This window comes from Lygodium microphyllum, chromosome 26 (genome assembly GCF_053477565.2).
Source record: "Lygodium microphyllum isolate KBCC chromosome 26, Lygodium_microphyllum_v1.1.10, whole genome shotgun sequence".
NCBI classification, from domain to species: domain Eukaryota; kingdom Viridiplantae; phylum Streptophyta; class Polypodiopsida; order Schizaeales; family Lygodiaceae; genus Lygodium; species Lygodium microphyllum.
In genome coordinates this window covers 25,154,166-25,164,122 of record NC_141160.1, presented here as the reverse complement: position 1 = coordinate 25,164,122, position 9,957 = coordinate 25,154,166, and positions in this window count along the sequence as shown.

The window sequence follows — 9,957 nt, the reverse complement described above, 5'->3', positions numbered from 1 at the left end:
TGGTTCACAGGTTGAAGATGAAGACATGGTTGCTGTGATCTTGAACGGCTTGGGGCTTGAGTATAAGTCTTTTGACACTTTTGTGTCTGTGTGGGCTGAAATGCCTGATTTCAATGAGTTGGTTGCATTGCTTATCCATGAAGAGGTTAAGCTTGGTTTGACTGCAAGATCTAGCAGTTCTAAAAACAAGGATGCAGTTTTCTATTCTAATCAACGTGGCCATGGAAACCGTGGTAGAGGCTATGGATTTGGTAGAGGAGGCCAGAAAAATGCATCCTATGGTAATAACAATCAGCAGATATCGAATGCAAGAGGTGGTGGAAACTTTAGAGGCAGAGGGAGATCTAGCCCTAGAGGTAGAGGCTCCTAGCAACAGCAGCGTCCATCTGACAATCCAAACAAGGATAAGGATTGTCATTACTGTGGAAAGTATGGGCATATTGCCAAGGACTGCTGGAAGAAGCAGGGCAATCATAAAGGCAAACAACATGGGCATTTTGCTACATCTAGTCAGGCAGATGATACTTCAGGAGATAGATTGTTTGCCATGCAATATGTAAAAGACAAATTTGTCGAAAAATCCACTGATGATGCAGTTTGGTATATTGATTCAGGGGCATGGAACCATATGAATCCTCATGGTGATTGGTTCACTGATATGGTGGCTGAAAAAAACGGCTATGTCTGTATAGGTGATGACACACAACATAGCATTGAGCATAAAGGCAAAGTGCCTCTTGTGGTTCATGGTGGCAAAAAGAAAAATTTGCATGATGTATTGCATGTTCCTTCGATTATGAATAACCTACTGTCTGTTGGTCAGAAGCAGAACTTGCAGGTTAGATTCAACAAGCATGGTTGCTTTATTGAAGAGTTTGGTAATGGATGCAAGTTAATAGCTCGTGGTCACAGGAATGGTAGAATGTTTACTCTTGATACTACCTTGCCAGATCTGAATTCAGACATGTTTGCCCATGGTTCTGGCACTATGAGAGACTTGGAAATTTGGCACAAGAGAGTGGGGCATGTAAATTTGCAAAGGCTGCAAATTATGCAGAAAAAACAGCTTGTTACAGGTTTACCCAAGTTCCAATATTTAGATATTGGTCATGTATGTGATGCTTGCCAGTTTGGTAAACAGTTAAGGTTGCCATTTGTCAGGCATGTAAGGCAAAGTACACGTCCGTTGCAGTTAGTGCACTCTGATGTTTGGGGCCCAACCCATAATGCATCCATGGGAGGCTCGAAGTATTATGTTACATTGATTGATGATTACAGTCGCTATACTTGGGTTTACATTCTGAAGACAAAGGATGAGGTGTTTGCTATTTTTTAGTAGTTTAAAAAGCAGGTTGAAAAGAAATTTGATTGTTATATCTCTTGCTTGAGGTCAGATAGCGGTGGGGAGTATGTATCAAATGAGTTTGACAACTTTCTGGCTGAAAATGGCATACATAGGCAGCTTACCTGCAGCTACACTCCTCAGCAAAATGGGGTAGCTGAAAGAAAGAACAGGGTCTTGATGGAAGTTGCTCATGCCATGATGAATGAGAAGAAGATGCCACTCTATTAAGGACTGAGGCTGTTACGACAGCCATATATATCTTGAATCGGACTCCCACTGCAGGTATTCATGAGATGACACCGTTTGAGTAGCTGTATGGCTATAAGCCGGATATAAGTCACATGAAAGTCTTTGGCTGTCTTGCTTATGTGCATATTCTAGATGAAAAAGGAATAAGTTGGATCCAAAAGTGCATAAGTGTATCTTCATTGGATATTCGCAAGAGAAGAAGGCATACAAATGCTATGATCCCTCTACCAGGGAGACCTTGGTGAGCAGGGATGTTATTTTTGATGAGATGGGTTCTTGGTATGTATCACCGGCAATAGTGCCATTGGATATGCCTTCCACTCATGTATCTACAGTTGATATGCAGCAGAGCACTGCTATGACAGGACCTAGTAGTCAGACAGTATCTCCATGGACAAGGAGATTGAGGAGCTCACCGTCCACTAACACCAGTATGTCAGTGAGGGGGAGATATGATGTCGCGGATAAAGGAAAAGAGAAAGTTACTGAGGATGTATCTGGGATGATGACACCTAGTAGGATGACTTTTGGATATGAGTCTACTGACACTTTAGACAGTGAACTTGGTATTCCAACTGTCTATACACCTGGCGCAAGGCAAAGCAGGTACATTCCGCCTCATGAGAGAGGGGAATCGAGCAGTGCACCACAGCTTAGACGCTCACGAGGGTTAGATACCCTGTTGACAGGTTGACATATAGTGGTTATACTGTAAAGCATTATGCTTACATGACAAAAGTGATGGAGATCAAAGAACCAGGTACATATGCTGAAGCAGTGGAAAATGAGAACTAGTGTGCAACTATGGATGAAGAAATGAATGCCTTGGCTGAAAATAAGACATGGGATCTTGTGCCACTGCGTGAAGGAAAAAGGACCATTGGCTACAAATGGGTCTACAAAATCAAATGCAAGTCAGATGGTAGTGTGGAAAGGTACAAAGCCAGGCTGGTTACTAAGGGGTATGCCCAACAGTATGGACTTGATTATGAGGAAACATTCAGCCCTGTTGCCAAAATGGCAACCATACGCACTATGATTGCTTTGGCTATTGCTAGAGGATGGAAATCACATCAAATGGACGTTAAGAATGCATTTCTTAACAGTGACTTAGCAGAGGATGTCTATATGGTTCAGCCAGAAGGGTATGCTCACCCTGATTTTCAACATTATGTATGCAAGCTTAAAAAGGCACTGTATGGGCTGAAGTAGGCTCCGAGAGCTTGGGATGCTAGGATCAGTAACTACTTGCAGAGGTTGGGCTTTACTGTTGGTAGGGCTGATCACAGCCTATTTACAAAGAAGATTGACAGTGGCTTGGTAGTGTTGGTAATATATGTTGATGATTTGATAATCACTGGTGATGATGACTTGGGCATACATCATGTAATGAAGATGCTGAAATCTGAATTTGACGTGAAAGATCTAGGTGAATTGAAATACTTTTTGGGTATTGAGGTAATCAAGGCTGAAAATGGTTTATGGCTGATGCAGAAACATTATGCCATGGAAATGTTGAAGAAGTATGGCATGGTTGAATGCAAACCATTGGATACACCCCTTGATCAGAATGTCAAGCTAGACATTAGCACTGGAGTTGAAATTCAGGATGTGACTATGTACAGGCAGATGGTTGGAAGTCTGATCTACTTGACCATCACTAGGCCAGATTTTAGTTATGCAGTTGGGCTCATAAGTCAGTTTATGCAGAAGCCCAGGAAGCCACATTTGGATGCTGTTAGGCAGATTATGAGATATGTTAAGTCCACTGTAGATTATGGGCTGTTCTATATGAGAGATAAGCTCTTGAAACTAGTTGGATACACAGATGCGGATTGGACAGGATGCTCATATGATTGCAGATCTTTGAGTGGTTATGCTTTTGGCCTTGGAAGTGGCATGATCAACTCGAGCAGCAAGAAGCAACCAACGGTTGCATTGTCTAGCACTGAGGCAGAGTACAGGGGTGCTGCATTGGCAGCATGTGAGTTTTCATGGCTGGTCAAGCTTATGGTTGATTTGGATATTCAGGTGGATGCTCCAGTGACCTTATTATGTGACAATCTCAGTAGTGTACTCCTGACAACGAATCCAGTATACCATGCCAGGACAAAACACATAGAGGTACACTACCATTTTATCAGAGAGATGGTTCTTGCAGGGAGAGTAGATCTTATGCATGTGAAGACTAATGAACAGGTTGCAGATATCTTTACCAAGTCTTTGGGTAAAGATAAGTTTAGTAGTTTCAGATAACTACTTGGAGTTCATCGGATGATTTGAGCTTGAGGGGGAGTGTTAGAATATCAAGCTCCCATTACTCTCCTATCAGTATGTATGACCGACATTAGCTGTGTCCAGCTATATCAACAAGTGTGGGACATTAAATAAGTTGGTGGTCTTAGAACCAGTGTGAATGGTCCTACGGACCTTAGTACTATTGTATACACTTATGTTATGTTAGTAGTCTATGAAATAATGGAATATGATGAACGACCTGAAGGTCAGGTTGCTGCTCCATTACATTGTCTCTCTCCCTCTCTCTTTTAACATGTATTATGTTTCCTTCATTGATCATCATACTTGCAAAGTATGGGTTTACTTTATGCATGAGAAAAGTGAGATTTTTTTTTTGCTTTTTTACAACAAAATAGTATATAGAAGTAGTATACATGTAGATATACTCTACAGTAAAATGGAGTTGTTGATGAGTGAAAAAATAGACATATTGTAAAGGTGGTTTGTGCATTGACATAAATAAGAGACTTGCCTCATTACTATTGGACTAAAGCACTATACATTATAAATAGGAAACCCTTTTTTGTTGTACATGGTATGACATCTGAATAGAAGTTTATGGGTAGAAAGCTAAATCTATCCCATCTAAAAGTATTTGGATGTATTGCTTATGTGCATATTCCTACTGAGTTGCATAGTAAATTTGATCGTAAAGTAGAAAAATGTGTAATTTTTTAAATATTCTCTTAAGTAGAATGGATATAGATGTTATAATCCTGTTAGACATGAGCTCAAAGTTAGCAAGAATATTGTTTTTGATGAAATAAGTAGCTACTATAGTAATGTGCAAAATATAGTTAGGGTTGATGAGCATGAGAGTGTGGCTATATAGAAAATAGGTTAGCAATCACAGACCTTGAGTAGACCATAAGAGTATCCTAGTCATGGTTCTGTTAATAGACCTTGGAGTTAGCAAGAATGTTGTTTTTAATAAAATAAGTAGTTGGTATAGTAATGTGTAGAATGAGTTGTTTGAAGTTGATGAGCATGTGTAGATCCAAATCCATGTAGGTCAAGTAGAGTAAGAAAGCCAACGTAGCGATTGACATATGATAACTATGTAGCTCATCACTATACATACATGGCTAAGGTTGTGCAAGATGTGGCTAAGATTGACATATGATAACTATGTAGCTCATCACTATGCATACATGGCTAAGGTTGTGCAAGATGTGAAACCCACTTGTTTTGAGGATGTAGTAAGTAATAAGTATTGGGATCATGCTATGGATGAAGAAATTGTTGTACTTATGGATAATGATATATGAGAGTTGGTGCCCTTACCTGAAGGCAAGAAAGTTATTGGCTACAAATGGGTTTACAAGATCAAGCATGAGTTAGATGAACCTATTTAGCTTTATAAAAGGCACGATTGGTTGCCAAAGGGTATGCACAGACTCTGGTATTGATTATGATAAGACCTTTGCTCAAGTAGCTAAAATCTCCATGATAAGGACTATAATAGTAGTGGCCACATTCAAAAGGTTAGACCACGCATCAAATGGATGCTAGGAATGCCTTCTTGCAAGGGGAGTTATAAGAAGAAGTTTATGTGGAGAAGCTAGCTAGTTATGTGAATGAGAATCATCCAACCGTGTGTACATATGTTGTGGTACTTTCATATTAGTCTTTTATCATGCTGTAGACTTGGTTCTTTTGTGTGGAAGAAAATGAAATAAGAAGAAGAAGATTTCAGCCCTATTTCTCTATGTGCTTAAGTCTCCATTGCCTTTGTGAGTGTATGCTCTTGGGTATTTCATCTCTCTCTCCTCTTGTCTTTCTTTAAAATTTCCCTTTAGGGCTTTCCCACTGTGATTTTTTGCATATTAGGTCATTTTGGTCTTCATTTTAGACCTGTAATAAGTGATCCTTATAGCAATTTTTACGTATGCTATAGTTTTGATTGTGTCGACCGTTTATAGGTATAGAGACCAAAGGCATCTATGTACACATTGTAGATTATAATTATTGTTGTGCAGTCAATGAAAATGGCTATTTGTTTAGTGGTGGTGCACCTCGTATCAACTTTCTTGCAAGTTACAGTTTAGTTCTGGTACACCTGGTACCAGCTTTCTTGCAAGTTACAGCTTAGTTGTGGTGCACCTGCTGGTAACATCTTGCTTGCAAGTTACACTTTTTTGCAAGTTGTTTGTTTCGTCAAAATATCTGACAACTTCAACCAGATGATCAATGAGAAGTTTGATAAGAATAATTATCTTGCATGAAAGTTCAAGATGATAATTTTTTTGAAGGACAAAGGTATTTCAAATTACATTGAAGGAGACATGGTAGTGGCACCCAAAGTTCCTGGCACAAAATGCTATGGAAAAATAGATAAAAGCTAAGAAAGATTGGGAGTAAACACAGAGTAAAGTCATATATTGGCAATGTATTAGTATCACAGATAGCGTGATGGGCTATTTGCAAGAATGTTATACCCCCGCTATTGCATGGAAGAATCTAACAAGATTGTTTGAAGTAAACACAAAAGTCAGAAAGCTATAGCTCAAGTTAGAACCAAAGCAAGTGAATAGAGAGAACCTTTCTATTAATGATTATGCCTTAAAGATCAAGAGTATTGTGAAAGCTCTTGGATCTATTAGTGTAGTAGTTGATGATGATGTTGTTATGTGTGCATACTTAGATGGACTTGGAGATAAATACAAGAGCTTCAAGTCATCTATGAATGCGAGGGATGATATCCCTAATTTTGTAGACTTGATTTCTATGCTGATACTTGAGGAGAAGAATCTTGGCTTGGATTCCTCTTCCTCTTAGAGCAAAAATAGGTTTGAATAGGTGATTCACTCTACTAGCAAAGGTAGAGACTGTGGTAGAGGCTGAGGTACTAATCGTGATCAAAGTTATAATGCCCATCAAAATAGAGGAGGATAGTCCCTAGGAAGGGGGAGTCAAAGAGGACAAGTTACATTTTCTAATAGGCGACATAATTTTGTTAATAATAGAGGGTGTGGAAATTATGATTAGAAAGGTCACACTTCCAAAACTTGCTTCAAAAAGAAGTTTGAAATTAGAAATGAAAAAAAGAAGAAGGCAATTATGCATCCAGTAGTAGAAACAATGATAATAAAAGTGAACAGTTGTTTGTTATGCAACACTTTGTGAATACTGTGATTGCCGATGGCTCAACAAAGAATGATGTATGGTATGCAAACTCATGTTCCTCTAACCACATGAATTCTCATGCAGAGTGGTTTAGAGAGATGTGTAGTCCAAAGTCTCTAGGCTGTATGGAGACAAGACATGATACAACTCATCCCATTACTCATATTGGAAATGTTCCTTTGAGTATGGAGGATGGTGAAAATAAGTACTTGGTTTATATGTTACATGTACCAAATATTACAAAAAAATTAGTTTCTGTTGGTCAAATGGTAGAACAAGGATTGCAGGTTCAGTTCACATCTTATACTTGTTATGTAGAAGATCTAAAAAATAATTGTAAGTTGATTGCAAAAGAAAAACCTGCTAGGAGTTTGTTTACTATTGATATAAGTCTACTTGAAATGGAGGCTACCATGTTTGCACAAGGTTCAAGTGTTGTGGCTGATATTGAAATTTGACATAAGAGATTTGGTCGTGTGAATGCCCAACAGCTAAAAGACATGTAGCCAAAAAAGATTGTGGATGGCTTGTCTAAGTTTAGAGTTGATGGGATGCATAAAGTGTTGAAAAACATAGGATCTAGAGCATGGTAGATGCTATGGTGGATGGAAGATGAAGATCAAATTCATGATGACATAGACAAAGACTTGATCTGTTACACAAGTGAATTAGGTTCCAAGATTGAGACTTGGACTCATAAACACAATCTTGTGTATAAGACTAACAATGACCAAGACACCAACGAAAAGAGGAAAGCATCATGATATTGCATTCATCTCATATGAAAATGACAAGCAAGTACAATGTTAGCACCAATCCACAAAAGTTTCTAGTCCTTCAAAAAAACCAATGTCTCCCAACAACCAAGAACCTTTGTCACCCAAGCAAAAATAGAATATCTAGCAACAACAACCTAGTGCAGCTCCTCACTTCACTAAAAAGGATCCACAAGGGATAGCTAAGAAAACATTATAGGATCAAGAACCTCCCTTTCAGAGTGTTGTCAAGAAAAAATTTGGAAATTTAAAGATTGAAACTACTTCTAATCAATTTGTGGATCCCAATGTGCAATCATCTTTGATTGACATGATTGACCAATCAACTACTTCAAAAGTTACTACTTCTGATTTTGAGGTAGAACCCACATAGTCCCAACCTTTGGCTAACCTGTCGTTTGAGCTAAGGAACAAGCCTCTAGTACTTCAGTCTCACAATAGAATACTAACTCTAGCCCAAAGAGCACAATGAATCCCATAATTCACAAATCTTGTTCTTTTTTACTAGAACCTCTAGTGCATCTAAAGCCAGTTAAGAGATCTTTCATGGAGGCTTTAAAAAATATGGAGCAACAAAAGGATTAATCCAAGGTTACAAGTTTCAGGAAATTACATGAAATACTATTAACTTCACTCACTCATACATATATTTATGTTGACATTGGAATTCCGATTGGCGAGGATGAAAAGCTCTTAGAAAGGCCTCTAACATGGTCAGAGAAATCACAAATTTATTGGTGTTATCTATCTATTGTGGGAGAATTCATGAAGAAATGACCAAAGTAAAGCAAGAGAAGCATTGCTTGATTCTTTTGTTCCACCCAGTGGTTGAAAAAAACCTAGATGTAGTGTAATTGCATCTTCAATTTTAAGATTTCACCTAAATTTTTTTATTTTGAAGGTTCAGTCTACCTTAGAGTTTCTTATAGTTAAATATTTTTTATGTTCTTATTGTGGAAATTTGGGTTTTTTAGTGTGTATGGAGTTCACATAAATAAATAATTTATAGATTATTTTAAAATAATTAGTTTTTGTGTATGTGTGTGTGTGTGTGTGTGTGTGTGTGTACATAATATCATTAACATTAAGAGTCAAGAGTACAAAAATGTTATAACTTATTAGAATGCAAATGTTACATTCTAAAAAAAGAGAACTACAAGTATAAAAACCACAATTTGCTGCCTAGAGGCTCAAATTGAAAATTGCAATATTATCTTTTCAATTTCTCTATTCTTTGACTCTCACAAGTCACAACTCACAAGCAAGTACATGTCCTCCTCGACTTGAGTCTCGAGCTCAAACTTTGGTATGTAGTTGCCTCTCTCTTTCTCCCCCTTGTGTGTCTATGGTTGGTGTTGCTATAGAATCTGAAGGTGGAGAATGATACTTGAATCAATAGTTGTTGTCTACAGGGATACTTGAAGCATGTTTTCTCAAGCTCAAACTTTGGTATGTAGTTTCCTCTCTCTTTCTCCCCCTTGTGTGTCTATGTTTGGCATTGCTATAGAATGTGAAGGTGGAGAATGATACTTAAATCAATAATACTTGAACCAATAGTTGTTGTCTAGAGAGAGAGAGAGAGAGAGAGAGAGAGAGAGAGAGAGAGAGAGAGAGAGAGAGAGAGAGAGAGAGAGATCATGATTCACATCGCATCTGTTACATATACACATCGCACCACTTTATCACAACCGACAGTTGTTCCCCTATCACAGCTGACATTTGTTCCCCTTTTGTAGCCATTATCTAGAGTACCAGAGCTACATACGCACATACACATACACGACACTTATCACACTCACAGCACCGTATTTTCAATTTCCAGTTTTTAGCTTTTCATTCAGCACTTTTATTTTGGATAGTTGGACCTCATCAGTTGTATCACAGTTTGTCTCATAGGCTAGTTTTGGTCTTTAGAAGACGTTAATATAACTTTCTTTCTCTCTCTTACAACTTGTCGAGTCATGAGTCCTCGTGACTCCCCACTTGTGATTTGTATTATTGAGATTTAATTGACCAATGATGACTCACGAGTCGTAGACTCATGATGCAACCTAATAGGCACTGACCAGTTCCATGTTCCAATGGCTAAATTGCAGTTGAGTATGCTTTCTTCTATTAATGTATTGCATAAAGTTTGCTTTCATGAAAATCAAGAAGCCATGG